The sequence below is a fragment of the Macaca fascicularis genome, chromosome 13, assembly GCF_037993035.2.
Source record: "Macaca fascicularis isolate 582-1 chromosome 13, T2T-MFA8v1.1".
Taxonomy (NCBI): domain Eukaryota; kingdom Metazoa; phylum Chordata; class Mammalia; order Primates; family Cercopithecidae; genus Macaca; species Macaca fascicularis.
In genome coordinates, this window is record NC_088387.1 from 116,136,069 (window position 1) to 116,157,131 (window position 21,063).

The 21,063-nt window shown below is 38.9% G+C and overlaps 1 protein-coding gene across 20 annotated transcripts in view; it reads right to left on the reverse strand.

The window, feature by feature from the left end:
• The window catches only part of LOC123568261 (uncharacterized), a 106,948-nt gene that overhangs the window by 67,511 nt on the left and 18,374 nt on the right, over positions 1 to 21,063 (reverse strand). The gene's annotated exons all lie outside the window — the stretch shown is intronic.

A 21,063-nucleotide genomic window follows, 5' to 3' on the forward strand; every position in this document is an offset into this window, starting at 1 on the left:
AGTACAAGTGAAAGGACCCTGCCCAGTGCACACTGTAGATATATCTTTGTAAAAAAAAATGTCCTTATGAAAGATTTTCATCGAATCCATAACATTGGACAAAATGACTGGTACACCAGATGTGCAGATATCAACACAAAGACACAAAAAATAAAAAGCAAGAAAACATGACACCTCCAAAGAAACACAGTAATTCTCCAGTAACAGATCTCAAAGAAAATGAAATCTATGAAATGCCTAAAAATACCAAAATAATGATATCAAAAATTAGTACAATAAAGAGAACATGGGTAAACACTACAAATAAATTGGAAAGAAAATTATAACTTGGATGAAAAGTTCAGCAGAGATAGAAATCATTTAAAAACACACACAAAAAAATCCTGGAACTGAAGAATACAATAAATGAAAATTTTAAAAATACAGTCAAGAGCATCAAGCACAATACACTGCATCAAGCAGAAGAAATTTTTGAACTTGAAGACAGGTCTCTTGAAATAGTCAGACAAAAAAATAAAAATAAAAAAGAATAAAAAGAGCATGCAAGGCGTGTGGGATACCACAAAGTGGCCAAATACTTAAATTTTGGGTGTTCCAGAATAAGAAATGGGTAAAGGCATAGAGAACTTAAGAAAAAAAAAAGCAAAGTTATACTTTAAAAGTGAAAGGGAAATAAAGTTGTTCCTAAACAAGCAAAAAAAAAAAGATAACTCATTCCCACTAGACCAACCCTGCAAGAAAGGATGCTTAGGGGAGTCCTACATCTGGAAGCAAAAACACAAAATCTGCTGATATGGTTTGGCTGTACCTCCTCCCAACGGCCCCATCCCATCTTGAATTATAGCTCCCATAATTCCCACATGTTGTGGGAGGGACCCGGTGGGAGATTAACTGAATCATGGGGGCGGTTTCTCCCATACTGCTCTTGTGGTAGTCTCACCAGATCTGATGATTTTATAAGGGATTTCTCCTTTCACTTGGTTCTCATTCTCTCTTGCCTGCTGCCATGTAATACATACATTTTGCCTTCTGCCAGGATTGTGAGGACTCCCCAGCCATGTAGAACTGTGAGCCCACTAAACTTCTTTTTCTTTATTAATTACCCAGTTTTGGGTACATCTTTATCAACAGTGTGAGAACAGACTAATACAGTAAATTGGTACTGGGAGTGGGGCACTGCTGTAAAGATACTCAAAAATGTGGAAAAGACTTTGGAACTATGTAATAGTCAGAGGTTGGTACAATTAGGAGGGTTCAGAAGAAGACAGGGATATGTGGGAAAGTTTGGAACTTCCTAGAGACTTGTTGAATGGCTTTGACCAAAATGCTGATAGTGATATGGGACAATGAAATCCAGGCGGAGGTGGTCTCACATGGAGATGAGGAACTTGTTGGGAACTGGAGTAAAGGTGACTCTTGTTATGTTTTAGCAAAGAAACTGGTTGCATTTTGCCTCTGCCCTAGAGACCTTTGGAACTTTGAACTTGAGGGAGATGATTTAGGGTATCTGACAGAAGAAATTTCTAAGCAGCAAAGCATTCAAGAGGTGACTTGGGTGCTGTTAAAAGGACTCAGTTTTAAAAACAGCAGAGCATAGTTTGGAAAACTTACAGCCTGATGATGCAAGGGAAAAGAAAAACCCATTTTCTAGGGAGAAATTCCAGCCTGCTACAGAAATTTGCATAGTAACAAGGAGCCAAATGTTAGTCACCAATACAATGGGGAAAATGTCTCCAGGGTATGTCAGAGACATCTGTGGCAGTCCCTCCCTTCCAGGCCAAGGGGCCCCATGCTCTGTACAGTCTAGGGACTTGATGCTCTGTGTCCCAGCTGCTCCAGCCATGGCTAAAAGGGCCCGAGATACAGCTCAGGCTGTGGCTTCAGAGGGTTCCAGCCCCAAGCCCTCGCAGATTCCACATGGTGTTGAGCCTGTGATTGCACAGAAGTCAAGAGCTGAGGTTTGAGAACCTCCACCAAGATTTCAGGAAACACCTGAATGCCCAGGAAGAACTTTGCTGCAGCGGTGGGGCCCTCATGGAGAACCTCTGCTAGGGCAGTGCAGAAGAGAAATGTGGGGTTGGAGCTCTCAGAGAGAGTCCCTACTGAAACACCACCTAGTGGAGCTGTGAGAAGAGAGCCAATGTCTCCCAGACCCCAGAATGGTAAATCCACTGACAGTTTGCACCATGCACCTGGAAAAGTCACAGACACTCAATACCAGCCTGTGAAAACCACCAGGTGGGAGGCTATACCCTGCAAAGCCACAGGGGCAGAGCTGCCCAAGACCATTGAAACCCACCTCTTACATCAGCGTGACCTGGATGTGAGATACGGAGTCAAAGGAGATAATTTTGGAGCTTTTAGATTTAACTTTCCTGCTGGATTTTGGACTTGGGTGGGGCCTTAAGCTCCTTCGTTTTGGCCAGTTTCTCCCAATTAGAATGGGAGTATTTATCCAATTCATGTACTTCCATTGTATCTAGGAAGTAACTAACTTACTTTTGATTTTACAAGCTCATAGGCAGAAGGGACTTGCTTTCTCTCAGATGAGACTTTGGACTGTGGACTTTTGAGTTAATGCTGAAATGAGTTAAGATTCTGGAAGAATTTTGGAAAGGCATGATTGGTTTTGAAATGCGAGGACAAGAGATTTGGGTGAGGCCAAGAGAGGAATGATATGGTGGTTTGGCTGTGTCCACACCCATGTCTCATATAGAATTGCAGCTCCCATAATCCCCACATGTTGTGGGAGAAAGCTGGTGGGAGATAATTGAATCGTGGGTGTGGTTTCCCCCATACTGTTCTCATGGTAGTGAATACGTCTCACAAGATCTGATAATTTTATTATGGGTTTCCCCTTTCACTTGACTCATTTTTTCTTGCCTGCTGCTATGTAAGATGTGCCTTTCACCTTCCACCATGATTGTGAGGCCTCCCCAGTCATGTGGAACTGTGAGTCCACTAAACCTCTTTTTCTTTATTATCTTTATAATTTACCCAGTTTCAGCTATTTCTTTATCAGCAGAGTCATAACAGACTAATACATCTGTCATCATGAAAACACACAAAAATATGAATTCACTGGTAGAGCAGACACACAAATAAGAAAGAAATAAAAAGACAATCATTGTCACTACAAAAGAATACTAAATTATAAAGGTAAACAATAAAAATGGAGGAAAGAAGAAAGGGAATGGAAAACAATTGGAAAAACTTAACAAAATAACAGAAACAAGACATTACCAACCAATAACAATATTGAATGCAAGCAATTTAAATTCCGAAGTTAAAAAAATACAGAGTTTCTGGATGGCATGATATAAAAAAAGACCATGTTATATGCTGCCTACAATAAACCCAACTTCATCTGTAGAGATGTACATAGACTGAAGATGAGGGGATGGAAAAAAAATATTCTACACAAACACAAACCAAAAGTGTACAGAAGAAACAATAGTTATTTCAGACAAAATAGCCTTTAATCAAAAAACATAAAAACAGACAAAGTAGGTCATGATATAATGATAAACTGATCAATTTGGCAAGAAGATATAGCAATTATAAATGTATATGTGCCCAACACTGGAGCACCCAGACATATAAAGCACATATTAATATAATACAGCTAAAAACAGAGAGAGAGACCTTAAAACAATAGTAGATAGGGACTTTAATACCCATTTCCAGCAGTGGACTGATTATTTAGACAGAAAATCAGCAAAGAAATATCAGATTTAATTTGCACTAGAGACAAAATAAACCTAACAGACATTTGTAGAACACTTTAACAACTGCAAAATATATACTATTCTCATTAGCACATGAAAAATTCTACAGGATAGACCATCTAGTAGGTAAACCAAAAAGTTTCAACAAATTTTTAGAAATCAAAGTAATATCAAGTATCTTCTCAGGGCTGTGCACAGTGCTTCACACCCATAATCCCAGCATTTTAGAAGACCTGGATGGGCAGATGACTTTGAGTTCAGGAGTTTGAGACCAGCCTGGGCAACATGGTAAAATCTCTATGGAAATACAAAAATTAGCTGGGCATGGTGGCACATGCCTGCAGTCCTGGCTACTTGGGGGACTGATGCTGGAAAATTGCTTAAACCTGGGAAGGCAGAGGTTGCAGTGAGCTGAAATCAACACTGTACTCTAACCTGGGTGACAGAATGAGACTCTGTCTCAAAAAAAAAAAAATATATAGTGTATTCTCAGACCACAGTGGAATAAAACTAGAAATCAATAACATGAGGATCTTGGGAAACTGAACAATCATGTAGAAATTAAACAAGATGCTCTTGAGTGACCAATGACTCAATAGAAAATTTAAGAAAACAATCAAAAAATTTCTAGAAACAAAAATTGAAACAAGATTTACCAAAATTTATGGGATATTAAAAAGAGTAGTGCTAAAAGGCAAATTTATAGCAATAAATGCCTACATCAAAAAGGTGGAAAGATTTCATTACAAATAACCTTACCACTCACCTCAACGGACTTAAACAGCGTGAACAAATCAAACCCAAGATTAGTAAAGGAAAAGAAATGATAAAAATCAGAGAATAACTAAATGAATACAGACTAAAAAAGAAAACAAAAGCAAATAATCAATAAAATGAAAAGTTGGTTTTCTTAAAGACAAATAAAACCAGAAACTGCAATCTAGCTGAACCAAGGAATAAAGAAAGTCAAATAAGTAAAATCAGAAACAAAAAAAAAGACACATTTACACTGATTCCACAGAAACACAAAGAATCATTAGAAACTATTATGAACAACTGTATGCTAAAAATTTGGAAAACTTAGGGGAAATGGATAAATTCATACATACAACCTTCCAAAATTGTACCAAAAAGAAATAGAAAACCTGAACAGTCTAATACTGAGTAACAAGATTGAATCAGTGTATTGGTCTCTTTTCACAGTGCTGATAAAGACATGCCCAAGAATGGGCAATTTACAAAGGAAAGAGGTTTAATGGAGAACTCACAGTTCCACATGGCTGGGGAAGCCACACAATCATGGCAGAAGGAGGAGCAAGTCAGATCTTATGTGGATGGCAGCAGGCAAAGAGAGAGCTTGTGCGGGGAAACTCCACCTTATAAAACCATCAGATCTCATGAGACTTATTCACTATCATGAGAACAGCATGGGAAAGACCCGTCTCCATGATTCAATTATCTCCTACTGTGTACCTCCCACAACACTTGGGAATTAGGGGAGCTACAAATGAGATTTGGATGGTGACACAGAGCCAAACCATATCAACTGGCAATCCACCAACAAAGAAAAACACAGGACCACATGGATCTTCTGCCAAATTCTACAAAACTTATAAAGAAGAACTAAAACCCGTTCTTCTCAGACTATTTAAAAAAAAAATAAAAATGAGGGAATTCTTCATAAATCATTCCATGAGGCCAGTATTACTGTAATACGAAAACCAGACAAGGGAATAACCAAAAAAGAAAGCTATAAGCCAATATCCTTGAATACAGATACAACAAAATACTAGCAAAATAAATCCAACAACACAACAAAAAGAAAATATACCATGATGATTAGGGCTTATGCCAGGAATACAAAGCTGGTCAACACATATCAATCAATACATGTGATACATCACATCAACAGAATGAAGGATAAAAAAAAACCATATAATTATCTTAATAGATGCAACAAAAGCCTTTGATAGAATTCAACATCTCTCATGATTAAAAACTCTCAACAAATTAGTCATAAAAAGAACATAACATAATAAAGGTCATATATGACAAAACCACAGCTAACATTATACTGAATAAAGAAAAGTTGAGTCTTTCCACTAAGAACTGGAGCAAGACAAAGATGTCTACTCTCACCACTCCTATTTAACACAGTAACGGGAGTCCTAAGCAAAGCAATCAGGCAAGAGAAAGAAATAAAAGACATCCAAATTGGAAAAGAGGAAGTCAAATTGTCCTTCTGTGAGATTGAGAGAAACTCCCAACTGAGATTCCTTATATGATACAAAGTGGGGAAGAACCCGCTTTGCCAGAAACAAGGGATGAATGGGAAGTGTGCTGCAGCCACAAATACAGGAGCTGGTCGCCCCAGCTTTGAAAGCAGATCAGGAGAGGCATGGTCTGAAAGTCACAGTTTCTGTCCTGGCAGGGAAGGCTTATGGACTGGGGCAGTTTTGAGCTCTGGGCATAGACTGCCTAGAGTCTAGCTAGCTGTTGCTAGGGGAATACCATGAATGTAAGACCTGTTTGCTAGGTGCATGGAAGCTGGGTAGGGCTTACTGCCACCTACTTCTCCCCGCTTCCTGTGCAGACCCTTCTGTACAGCAGAGACAACTGCTCTCCCACCTGGAGCATTACCCTAGTGTCCAGGAAATTGCCCTCTGATTCCCACTGGGGCCACTGCTTGCACCTTCATGCGGAGAACCAGAATACAGATGTACCTGACCCACTCCCCATCTGGTTTTACTTTTCCATTCACACTGGTAGTGTAACACGAAGGACAGAAACTTTGGGGAGCTCTATGGCCCCAGTCGTTGCCTGAGACATCAGAGTACCTCCCCTGGGTAACATAAGGCAAGCACAAATACCACCACTATCACTCCAGCTGATGCTCTTTTGTAAGTGCCACCTGGCTGGAGGCCAACTGACACAGTCCATTATAGCATCTACAGGCAAAATGATGCAGCATCCAGGAAGAAAAAATCTTGTGTGTATCCTCAGCTATCACCATTGCCTGAACCACTCTGGCTAACCAAGAGGTACTGAGTCTGTCCATGTCACCAGTTCATTACTACTACAACCTGCATTTGAGAGAGCCAACACACTAAGACTATTTAAACTAAGGAATCTCACAGAGTTTATGTAACTCCCCTGCCACCCCTGCCAGGGCTGGGGCTTGCACCCTCTGCCAGGAGATTTGAGGACAGGTCATATCACTGGATCCTTGGCAGACATTCCCCAGCGTGAACCTGGAGTGCTGCAAACCCACTGGGGGGATAGACCCAGAGAAGCAGCAGGATTCACAGTAGCCTGGCCCTCAGGGAATCCTACTCCTGTGGGAAAGTGGAGTGCACCAAATCAAGGGAGAACCCTGTGGGACAAAAAAGTTCAGATGGCAGGGCTTGAATCCTAGAACTTTCCATTTGTGGAAGTTTCTTATAGCAAAGCCAAAGTGGTCATGCTGGGCTCAGAAGGGAAAGTCTGAAGTTCTATTCTACCAGTCAGGCAGCACTGGTGCTCATGAAGGATACTGGAGAAGGGGACTTCTTCTCCCCCTCATCCACCAGTGCAATCACAGCTGGGGCTTCTCCCATGAGAGCTCAGTTTGGGTGTACCTGTAGTCAGCCTTTCTGGAACACTTCAGGGTGACTGCATCTCCACAGGAAAAGTGTTCTCCAGGTTCAGGCTTGCACAAGGGGTAGAGTCACCATCCTTTTCTACATTAAAAATCAACACTCCTTCAGATGAAAGGAGATGGCTGTCTGATCTGAATTGCTGGAACACTAGTTTAGGAGTGTGACTGGGAGGTGGACTGCTTTCCTGCTGGCCTGGCAGAGGAGCTGAGGTAGCTCCCTCTCATTCCCCTGAAAATACCTTAGTGTATTTCACTGAGAGCTCCCCCAGCTGCCTCTGTCAGGGCTGGGACCTCTGCCCATCCCTGAGTATTGCATTTACCCACCTGTTTTAGAAACAGCTGGTGTTTACTTATGGACAACTACACTACTGATCTGAAGCCTGAACTGTTCATCCTGGTAAATAAAATACTAGGGAAAAAATAAATAAATAAAAAGTGTACACCACTGGGGAAAAGATAAGCTTCAAGAGACCTCTGTCATTCAAACCCTGCAGGAGACGATGAACCTGCTCACACACTGAGCACACTGTTACCATAACCAGCATCTGAGAAAGCCATCATACAAAGACTCTTTATAACCAAGAAAGTCAAACAGAAACTTTACCACTGGAAGCACCAAGAGCCAAATTAGGCTATAATAAACTAAAAACATTAAAGTCACACTCTAAAGGAAAAAAAAGAAATTAAAAAACCACTGTTGAATAAAAATTAATTTTAAAATAATTAGAAGAATAGTTTACCCAAATGAGAAGGAATCAGAAAAATAGTTTTGGCAATATGACAAAGCAAGGTACTATAATACCTCCAAAACATCACACCAGCTCTCCAGCAGTTGATCCAAACCAAGATGAAATGCCAGATAAAGAATTCAAAAGGTTAATTATTAAGCTACTCAAGGAGATACAAGAGAAAGATTAAAAAACGCACAAACATAAAAGTTTCAAAAACCAGTTTCAAAAACCAATGAATTAAATATTTTCTAAAGCGATATATATGTTGAAGAAAAAACAATCAGATCTCCAGGAAATGAAAGACACATTTAGGGAATTACAAAATGCAACAGAAAGTTTAAACAATAAACTAGACCAAGTAGAAGAGATAATTTCAGAGCTCAAAGTCAAGGCTTTCAAATTAGCCCAATCAAATAAAAATAAACAACGACGGAAAAAAAATTAAAAAAATTGAACAATGGCTCTAAGAAATACAAGATTATGTAAAAGAGCCAAACCTAAGCATCATTAGTGCTCCTGGAGGAGAAGAGAAAGCAAAAAGTTTGGAAAACATATTTGAGGGATAATTGAGGAAAACTTCCCTGGCTTTGCTAGAGATGTAGATATCCAAATACAAGGAGCTGAAATAATTCCTGGAAGATTCATTGCAAAAATAACATCACCAAGGCAAATAATCATTAGGCTAGCTAAAGTCAACATAAAGGAAAGAATTTTAAGAGCAGTAAACATCAGCTGTTCTGTAAAGAAAAACCTATCAGACTAGCAGCATATAAAGGAAAACCTTTCAGACTAACAACAGACTTATTAGCAGAAACCTTACAAACCCAGAAGGGATTGGGTCCTAGCTTTATCCACTTTATACAGAATAATTGTCTGTCAATAATTTTGTATACAGCAAAACTAAGTTACATAAACGAAGGAGAAATCAAGTCTTTTTTTAAATAAGAAAATGCTGAGAAGAATTCATTACTTCCAAACCAGCCCTAAAATAAGTGCAAAAATGAGTTCTAAATATTGAAACAAAAGTTCAATATGCACCAAAATAGAATACTTGAAAGTATAATCCTCACAGGATCAGTATGACAATGACAAAAACAAAGTATCTGGGTAACAGTCAACATAATAACTGGAACAGTATCTCTCATCTCAGTATTATTGCTGAATATAAATAATCGACTTCACTTAAAAGACACAGATTTGCAGAATGGATAAAAAATTACAAACCAAGTATCTGCTGTCCTTACAAAACTCATCTAACATGTAAGGATTCTTATAGAATTAAGGTAAAGGGATGATTAAAAAAAAATTTCGACCCAAATGGGAAGCAAAAGCATGTAGAAGTAGCTATCCTCATGTCAGATGAAACAGCCTTTAAAGCAACAATAGCAAAATGAAAAGATGATATGGTTTGGCTCTGCATCACCACACAAATCTCCTGTCTAACTGAAATCCTCAGTGTTGGAGGAGGGACCTGGTTGGAGGTGACTGAATCATGGGGGCGAACTTCCGCGTTGGTGTTCTCACGATAGTAAGTGAATTCTCATGACATCTGGCTGTTTAAAAGTGTAGCACTTCTCTGTTCACACTCTCTCTCCCATTCCACTGTGTGAAGCTATGCCTGCTTCCTCTTTGCCTTCCACCATGATTGTAAGTTTTCTAAGGTCTCCCCAGCTATGCTTTCTATACAGCCTGTGGAGCTGTGAGTTAATTAAACACCTTTTCTTCACAAATTACTCAGTTTCAGGTAGTTCTTTATAACAATGTGAGAACAAACTAATACAAAAGACAAAGAAGGTCATTGTATAATAATAAAGGCTTAATAGAATAAGAAGATATTACAATCATAAATACATACGCACCTAACTCTGAAGCTTCCAAATCTATACAACAATTTCTATTATACCTAAGAAAAGAGAAAAACAGCAACACAATAATTGTGGGGAACTTCAACACTTCACTAATAACACCAGATAGATTATCAAGGCAGAAAGTAAAAAAAGAGAAACAGTGGACTTAAACTGCAATGTAGACCAAAAGGACCTAATAGATATTTACAGATATTATACCCTAGAATTGCAGAATATATATTGTTCTCATGAGCACATGGAACATTCTCCAGGATAGACCATATAATAAGACACAGAAGTCTGAATACATTTTTAAATATCAAAATTATGTCAAGTATCTTCTTAGTGCACAGTGGAATAAAGACAGAAATCAACTCCAGAAGGAACTTCTAAAACTATACAAATTCATGGAAATTAAACAATCTGCTCCTGAGTGATTTTTGGGCTAACAATGAAATCAAGATGAAAATTTAAAACTTCTTCAAAATGATTGACAATAGTGTCATAAGTTATCAGTCTCTTTGGTATATAGCAAAAGCAGTGCTAAGAGGAAAGTTAATAGTGCTAAGTACCTACATCAGAAAATCTGAAAAATCAGAAATTGGCAACCTAATGTCACACCTCAAGGAACTAGAGAAACATGAACAAACAAAACCCAAAGCTAGCAGAAGAAAATAAATAACAAAGTCAGAGAAGAACTAAATAAAGTTGAAACAAAAAAATATAAAGCAGCACAAAAAGTTGGTTTTTTGAAATGATAAACCAATCAATGCACCACTAGCTAGATTAACCATGAAAAGATGAGGGAAGATTCCAGTAAGTTCAATTAGAAATGAAAATGAAGACATTACAATTGATTCCACAGGAATACAAAAGATTATCTGAGACTACTATAAAGACCTCTATGCCCATAAACTAGAAAGTTAAAGGAAAATAGATACATTCTTGGAAAGACACAACCCTCCTAGCTTGAATCAGGAAGAAGCAAAAATCCTGAACAGCCAGTAACAAGCAGTGAGGTTAAATTAGTAATAAAAAATGCCAGCAATAAAGACTAGGGCCAGATGAATTCCAGCCAAATTCTACCAGACATTCAAATAAGAATTGGTACCAATCCTACTGAAACTATTCCAAAAGACTGAGAAAGAGGGAACCCATTCTAACTCATTCTGTGAAGCCAGTATCACCCTACTACCAAAAACAGGAAAGGAAATAACAAAACAAAAACTACAAGCCAACATCCTTGATGAACATAGATGCAAAAATCTTCAACAAACAGAACACAAAATATATTACACTATGATCAAGTGAGTTTAACTCCAGGGATGCAAGGATGGTTTACCATATGCAAATCAGTAAATGTAATTCATCACAAAAACAGAATTAAAAACCAAAAAACACATATGATCAGCTCAATAGACACAGAAAAAGCATTCACTAAAACTCTTTATGATAAAAACTCTTAACACTGTAGGCAGGCAGAGAAGGAACATATGGCAAAACAATAACAGCCATATATGACAAACCCACAGCCAACATCATACTGACTAGAGAAAAGGTGAAAGCATTCCCCCTAAGAATTAGAACAAAACTAGAATGCCCGCTTTCACCTCTTCTATTTAACATAGTACTGGAAGTCTTACACAAACCAATCAAGCAAGAGAAAGAAATAAAGGGCATCCAAATTAGAAAAGAGAAAATCAAACAATCACTGTTTGCAAAAGATATGACTGTATATCTAGAAAACTCTGAAAACTCTCATAAAAGATTCCTAGATTTCATAAATAAATTCAATAAATTCACAGGTTCCAAAATCAATAGCACTGCTATACATCAACAGCAAACAAGCTGAGAATCAAGTAAAAAACTCAATTATTTTTATAATAGCTGCAAAAAATAACATAAAATACCTAGGAATATACTTAACCAAGGAGGTGAAAGATTTCTACAAGAAGAACTATAAACACTACTAAAAGAAATAATGGATGGCAAAAACAAACGGAAATGCTCATGGATTAAAGGAATCAGTATCATGGGAATGGCCTTACTGATATGGTTTGGCTGGGCACTCACAAAAAATCTCATTTTTAATTGTTATCCTCATAACCCCCATGTGTCGAGGGTAGGACCATGGGGGTGGTATCCCCATGCTGTTCTGGTGAGAGGGAGTGAGTCTCATGAGGTCTGATGGTTTTATGAGCGTCTGGCATTTTCCCTGCTTGTACTCACTCTCACTCCTATCACCTTGTGAAGAAGGTGCCTGTTTCTCCTTTGTTTGTGCCATGATTGTAAGTTTTCTGAGGCCTCTCCAGTCACAAGGAACTGTCAGTCAATTAAGCATTTTTCCTTTATGAATTACCCAGTCTCGGGTATTTCTTCATACCAGTGTGAGAACAGACTAATACAGTAAATTGGTACCAGGAGTGAGGCATTCCTATAAGATACCTGAGAATGTGGAAGTGACTTTGCAACTGGGTAATGATCAAATGTTGGAACAATTCAGAGGGCTTAGCAGGAGATAGGAAGATGTGGGAAAGGTTGAAACTTCCTAGAGACTTGTTGAATAGCTTTGACCAAAATGCTGATAGTGATATGGACAATGAAGTCCTGACTGAGGTAGTCTCAGATGGAAATGAGGAACTTGTTGGAAACTGAAGTAAAAGTCGCTCCTGCCATGCTTGAGCAAAGATACTGGTGGTATTTTGCCCCTGTCCTAGAGATATGTTTGAACTTGAGAGAAATAATTTAGGGTATCTGGCTGAAGAAATTTCTCAGTGGCAAAGCATGCAAGAGGAAGTAGAGCAAAGAAGTTTGGAAATTTTTCAGCCTGACAATGCAATAAAAAATAAATTTCTGGGGGGAAATTGAAGCTGGCTGCAGAAACTTTCAAAAGCGATGCCAAGACAATGGGGAAAATGTCTCCAGGACATGTCAGAGACCTTCAGAGCAGCCCCTCCCATTATATGCCCAGAGTCCTAGGAAGGAAAAATGGTTTCATGGACTGTGCCCAGGGCCCCCCTGCTTGGAGTATCCTCAGAACATGGTGCCTGGCATCCCAGTCATGGCTAAAAGGGGCCAATGTACAAATCAGGCTGTTGCTTCAGAGGGTGCAAGCTCCAACCTTCAGCAGTTTACATGTGATGTTGAGCCTGTCAGTGCACAGAAGTCAAGAATTGAGGTTGGGAACCTCTGCCTAGATTTCAAAGGATGTATGGAAATGCCTGGATATCCAGGCAGAAGTTTGCTGCAGGGGTTGGAGCCCTCATGGAGAATCTCTGCTTGGACAGCACAGAAGGGAAATGTGGGGTCAGAGACCCCATACCGAGTCTTCACTGGGGCACTGTCTAGTGGAGCTGTGAAAAGTCAGCCACCATCCTCCACACCCCAGAATGGTAGAACCACTGACAGTTTGCATTTTGCACCTAGAAAAGCCACAGACACTCAATGCCAGTCTGTGAAAGCAGCTGGGAGTGGGGCTGTACCCTGTAAAGCCACAGGGGTGGAGCTGCCCAAGGCTGTGGGATCCCACCTCTTGCAGTAATGTGACCTGGATGTGACACATAGAGTCAAAGGAGATCATTTTGGAGCTTTAAGGTTTAATGACTCCCCTACTGGATGTTGGACTTGCATGGGGCCAGTAACCCCTTTGTTTTGGCCATTTTCTTTGATTTGGAACAGTTATATTTACCCAATGCCCATACTCCCAGTGTATCTAGGAAGTAACTAACTAGCTTTCAGTTTTACAGGTTCATAAACAAAAGGGACTTGCCTTGTCTCAGATGAGACTTTGGACTTGGACTTTTGGGTTAATGCTGGAATGAGCTAAGACTTAGGAGGACGGTTGGAAAGGCATGATGGTGTTTTGAAATGTGAGGACCTGATTGCACGTTCCCTGAGGCTTCTCCAGCCATGCGTAACTGTGAGTCAGTTAAAACTCTTTCCTTTATAAATTACCCCATCTGGGGTATTTCTTCATAGCAATGTGAGAATACACATACTGTCCAGAGTAATCTACAGATTCAACCCAGGGATAAAATGCCAGGTTGATCTCGTCTGGAATTTGCATGTAAGATCTGGCCTCTGCCTGGGATTCACAAGACAAAGTCAAATTTTTGATTGAGAGTGCAATTTTTATCAAAATACCAACATCATTTTTAACAGAATTAGAAAAAAAATTCTAAATTCATATGGAACCAAAAAAAGAGCCTGAATAGCCTCAGCAAAAAGAACAAATCCAGAGGTGTCACATTATCTGACTTCAAATTATACTACTAGACTATAGTAATGAAAGCAGCATGGTACTGGTATAAAAGTGGATACATAGGCCACTGGAACAGATTAGAGAACTCAGAAATAAAGCCAGATATGTAGAACCAACTTATCTTCAATAAGGCATACAAAAATATAAATTGGAGAAAGGACACCCTATTCAGTAAATGGTGCTGAGACAAGTATATAACCACATGGAAAATGAAACCAGCTTCCTATCTCTCACTATACACAAAGACCAACTCAAGATGGATCAAACACTTAAATCTAAGACCTGAAACCATAGAAATTCTAGAAGAAAATCTAGAATAAACTCTTCTGGATATTGTCCTAAATAAAAAATGTATGACTAAGACCCTAAAAGCAAGTGCAGCACAAACAAAATAAATAAATGGAACCAAATTTAACTAAAAACCTTATGCACAGCAAAATAAATAATCATTATAGTAAAAAGGCAATCCACAGAATGGGAGAAAATATTTACAAAGTATGCATCCAACGAAAAAGTAATAACCAAAATCTACAAGGAACTCAAACAAATCAGCAAGAATAAAGCAAATATTCCCATCAAAAAGTGAGAAAGTGACATGAACAGACATTTCTCAAAAGGGGATATGCAAATGGCCAAAAAATATTAAAAATGCTCAACATCAGCAAGCATAAGGAAATGCAAATTAAAAACACAATAAAACACCATCTTGCCCCAGCTGAAATGACCATTATTAAAAAGTGAAAAAAAAAAAAAGATCTTGGTGTGCTTGTAATGAAAAGAGAATAATTATATATTCTACTGGTCGGAATGTAAATTAGTACAATGTCTGTGAAAAACAGTATTTTTTCAAATAATTAAAAGTAGATCTACTATCTGATTCAGTAATTCCACTACTGGATATCTACCTGAAGGAAAAGAGGTAATTACATCAAAAAGACACCTGCGCATGTGTATTTATTACATCACAATTGCAAAGACTGGAACCAGTCTAAGTGTCCATCAAGCAATAAATGGATAAAGAGAATATGGTATATATACACCATGGAACTTGAATGAAGCTGAAGACCATAATTCTAAGTAAAATAATTCAGGAATGGAAAACAAAATACTATATGTTCTCATTATATGTTCTCATTTATAATTTGGAACTAAGCTATAGGTATGCAAAGGCATACAGAGTGATATAATGAACTTTGGAGACTCAGAAGGAGAAGTGTGCAAGGTGTTTGAGTAATAAAACTACTACATATTGAGTATAATGTACACTACTTGGGTGATGTAAAATTTCAGACTTCACCACTATACAATTCACCCATGTAGTCAAAAACCACTTGTACCCTCAAAGCTATACAAATACGTGTGTGTGTGTATTATAACAGAATATCTGAAAGACTTTATCAAAAACTCTTAGAACTAATAAACCCCAACTTCAGTAAAGTTACCACAAAATCAACATAAAAAGTTCAGTAGTGTTTCTATACACAAATAATAAACTAGCTAAAAAGGAAACCAATAAAACAATTCTATTTACAAGAGCTACAAAAAATTTAATTAATAAAATACTTAGGAACAAATTTAATTTAAAATGTGAAATATTTCTACTTCAAACACTACAAAACAATGATGAAAAAAATGAAGAAGATATAAACAGATAGCAAGACATCATATGCTCATGGATCAGAAGAATTATCATTTTTGAAATGATCATGCCACTTAAAGCAATCTACAGATTTAAATGCAATCCATATCAAAGTACCAAAGACATGCATCACAAAATGGAAAAATATATAACAATCCTAAACTTCATATGGAAAGAATCCAAGTAGCCAAAGTGATCCTGAGCAAAAATCACAAAGCTCGAGGCATCACACTATCAGACTTTAAAATGTACTACAAAGCTATAATACTAAAAACAGCATGGTGTTGGTATAAAAACAGACACATACACCAATGGAACAGAATACAGTACACAGAAATAAATCCATGCATTTACAGCCAATTGATTTTTAACAAAGGCACCAATAATACACATTAGGGAAAGGACACTCTCTTCAATAAATGTTGCTGGGAAAACTGAATACACATATGCAGAATTATGAAGTTAGATCCTTATATTTCACCATACATTAAAATAAATTTAAAATGAATAAAAAATATCTTAGGCTTAAAGCCTGAAACTATCAAGCTACTAGAAGAAACATAGTAAAAATGCTTTGGTACATTGGCAGAGGCAAATATTTCATGCCTATGACTTCAAAAGCACAAACAATAAAAACAAAGAAAATAGGCAAATGGAAATATACTGAATATATTAAAGTAAAAAGCTTCTGCACAGTAAAGGAAACAATCAACAGAGTGAAGAGACTACCTGTAGAATGGGAGAAAATATTTGCAGACTATTCACCTGACAAGGGACCGATATCCAAAATGTACAAGGAACTCAAACAACTCACATCAAAAACAAGTAATCCCATTCAAAATGGGCAAAGGATCTGTGTGGACATTACTCAAAAGAAGACAAACAAATGGCCAATAGATATTATTTTTAAATGTTCAACATCACTAATTATCAGGAAAGTGCAAATCAAACCCACAAGCAAATTCAATCCATATAGAATGGTTATTATAAAAAAGACAAAATATAATAAATACTGGCAAAGGTAGGGAGAAAAGGAAACTCTTATAAATGAGTGATATGAATGTAAATTAGTACAGCTATTAAAAAATAGTAGGGGAGATTCTAGACAAAAACTAAGAGATATCATATGATTCAGCAATCCCACCACTGAGTATTAATCCAAAGAAAAGAAAGTAAGTATCCAAGGAATACTACACCCCATGTTTATTTCAGCACTATTCACAAAAGTCAAGATATGCAATCATTCTAAGTGTCCATCAGTGGATGAATGGATAAAGAAAATGTGGTGTATATATACACAATGGAATTCTATTCAGCCATACAGAAGAATGAACTCCTGTCATTCGCAACAACGTGGATGAACTAGAGATCATTATTTTAAGTGGAATAAGCCAGGCACAGAAAGACAAATGCCACGTGTTTTTATTTATATGTAGAAGCCAAAAAACTTGATCTCATAGAGGTAAAGGGCAGAACGATACCACAGAGAGGAAATGAAGAGATGTAGGTCAATGGATACAAACATACAGTTACGCAGAAGGAATAAGTTCTAGGTTTTTCAGCAAAGAATGGTGACTATAGTTCACAATAATTTACTGTAGATCTTAGAATAGCTAGGAGATTAGATTTAAATGTTTTCCACACAAAGAAATAAGTATTAGAGGTGACACTCTAAGCACGGCGATTTGATCATCATACATGATATGCATATAACAAAATATCACATGTGCTCTATAAATATGTATAATTATTATACATCAGTAAAATAACAGATTAGACAGTACAGAATTCAATGTTGCTCTCTTTCTCCCACCAACACTGTTTCCCCTATTCACATATTACTTTAGCTTGTTTTATTTGTTACACTTGATGAACCAATACTGACGTGTTATCATTAATTAAAGCCCACATTTTATATGAGGGTTTACTGTTTGTGTTTTACAGTATTATGAGCCTGGACAAATGTATGACATGTATCCACCATTACAGATTATACAGAGTAGTTTCCCTGCCCTAAAAACCTTCTGTGTTCCACCTATTCATACTTTCCTCTCCCCAGCTCCTGGCAACCACTAATCTTTTTACTGTCTCCATAGCTTTGCCTTTTCCAGAATGTCACATAGTTGGAATCATACTGTAGCCTTTTAGGTTGGCTTCTTTCACTTAGTAATTTGCATTTAGAATTTCTCCATGTATTTCTGCGCCTCATGAGCTCATTTCCTTTTAAGCTTCCTTTTTTCTACATAGGAAGAACTGGTTATCCTCTCCCTAGACCCCACGGTATTTATCATAGCCATCTAGTACTGAGAAGAGGTGTCTGATCTGGTAATCATTTGAATAAATGTCTTACTTTGCCCTTCTAAATCTTTAAATACTGGTGTTCACTGTCTTCTTAAGGCCTAGTACCCTGCAATAGTAATTGATTCAAAGACACACACACACACAAAATTTTTTTGAAAATCTAAATAATAAGAAAACATGGGTAGAAATGTTGGAGGCACTGAGATGAGTGGGAAGATAAGAAAGGAAGATGTAATGTTTACTGCAGACATGTTGTGCCTGGGTTTCCATTTGATCATCAAAACACCTCCTAACTAAGGTTATTATCATTGTCTCCTTCTTCCTGGTGAGACTCAGGGTTCAGATCATGAAAAGGGTAGCACACGGCTTGTAAATAGTGGAACTGGATTGTTCATTGAACACTGCCTTCCTTCCAGTGAACACTGAACGCTGCCTTCCTTCCCCCATTGGTGGTCACCCCGGGCACTTCTTGAGATTGTAGCTATCAGAGGTAAGAACATTGCCCCCATTCATATCATAGCACCTGCCATTTTGATGTGCCTACTATGTGCCAGCAGGTGTACAAATATTTTTAATCTCTTACAAGCCATTCCACAACCATTTATTGAGTAGCTATAGAAACCCAGCAAACTAGGATTTGGTGACTTTAATTATTTAGACGGAAAATTCAAAACTTCAAAAAGTTAAGACTGGCCAGATGAAACATATCCAGATGTGAAAGAAGGGAACAGAGGCCATATCCCTCAGACCTTAAACCTACACCCTCCTCCTGGCATCATACGCTCCCCAACAGGACCCAAAGCACCACCCTTTGTTTCTATGTTGAGACTTCCTCTCAATTCCCAATCCAGTCCTGCAGCAAGAGAGCCAATCTCCAAGAAGCCAGTTTATCCCAGTCCCTGGGGCTGTATCCAAGTGAGATGTGGGAGCTGTCTCACCTGCTAAGAGCCCCATGATCACAGACACATCACCTGTTGGCAATGACCAACAGATAAACTCCCTAGTTGAGCTTTCAATCCATGGTTTACTCACTTATTCATTCAACAGGTATCTACTTTCTGCTTCTGGTGTGTTACATATTGTTCTAGGCACTGGAGGTTGTGCAGTGCATGAAACAGACACGCATACCTGTGCTCAGGCAGCTTACAGTCTAAAAGCAGAAAACAGACTATAAACAAATAAAGAGCCAAGCATACTGCAAGTTAGATAATAATAAGGGCTATGAATACAAATTAAAAGGGAAGTGGGATAGAGTATGTATGGAGGAACACAGGAGTTACAATTTTCAACAAGGTGGTCAGGAGGACTTACGATACAGTGACATTGAACAGAATCCTAGAGGATGTGGGAGAGGGACAATGCAGGGAGCTATGGGAATAGCATTTCTTGTGGAGGAAATAGCAAGTGCAAAGATCCTGTGGCAGGGGAGTGCTGGGTGTGCAGGGAAAACCAGACACTAGCAAGAAACTGCAAGTTCTGGCAGAGCAAAGGCATGGGGTCTCAAGCTAACTTCAACTAAAGAATAAGTGTTCAATATCACAGGGCTTTTGATGTGGTTGTTTTAATCATAGGGATCTGGTGAGAAAAGGTCCCCTTGTATCTGATGTGGTAGAGTGAATGAGGGGAATTGCTACACGGGTATGCTTCTTCGTCAGGAAGTCTCCCTGGATTCTGTGGTCTTAGGCAGGGCAAAAAGATGAATAAATCACAGTCCCTCCCTACAGGGTCTCATTGCTCAATGGAGAAGGGGTCCAGTGAGGGTCCAGTGAAAGAACAATCATGGCATGAAATTACCAGTATTAGAACATCAGCCTAGAACCAGGTAGCCGAGAAGCCTGTGGAGGATGTGATCAGGCTGGGCTCAGGCTGCTCTCTGGAATTCATGCCTGAGGCGTGAGTAGAGTCTCCTTACACACCCACTGGAGAAAGGTAGTTTTGCCTTCCCCGCCGTTTTCTAAAGACTTGCTGGTGGTTCTACTGACTGTGGCTGAAAAATTGCTGGCTGTGCAAACTCTGCCCTTTAAGCTGGAACCCAGGGCCTCCTGTATGTACAACTCCCCCAAAGGACTCCCACAGATTTACGTGGCTCCTCTCCCTGTGTGTCTGAAATGACACATACCAGCTAGCCTGAGCCGGGTACAGCTCTTCAGCTAGGATTATCTAACCAGCCCCTCACTGCCCATTCCTTCTTCTCAGTTGCACCCCTGGAAAGCAGGATTTTCTTGCAAAATAAAGAAACAATAGCATGGTAATCAGAGTGGTCTGGGCTCCCATAGGCTGTACCAGGGAAATCTCTTGGCAATCCTGACCCTGGCAGACAAAATGAGACAATGGCTGTCTATGGAATGGGGGTGTGTTCACACCCTGGGATTGTACATGTGGCTTAGCAACAGGGGGGCTCTTAAGAAGAACTGGATCCTTTCAAGGGTAAAGTCATCAGCACCCACTACACCATGATTGCCAAGTTCCCAAACCAGGAGAAAAATTGGATCTGGAATTGTTACTGGACCTCACTGCTATGAAAAAGCATTACTAAATCTCTACTCCATCAGCTGGAGAGAGAGAAGGAGAAAGGAGACTGATACTCAGGGAGAGCCTGCTGGGTACCGCCCCACACAGCCCCGTCTTGGACATTATAGGTACTGTCTCGTGAAATTTCACCACGACCTTCTGAGCTAAGTTTTCTTGAATTGGAAAACCTGAGTCTGGGGATGACCAGGACCTTTCCAAAGCTCTGATCCACCCGGGCCTCTGCCCCCATGTTTGGTGGTAGCCCCCAGGACACAGGTGAGACTCTGTGATGACTGCCCATGCTCACCCTGCAGAGAGTCTATGCAGGGGGCTGCCAATAGTTCTTCTAGAGGAATCCAGGCCAGACCCATACAGGGGCACACATGCACAGCAAATGCATAATGAGTT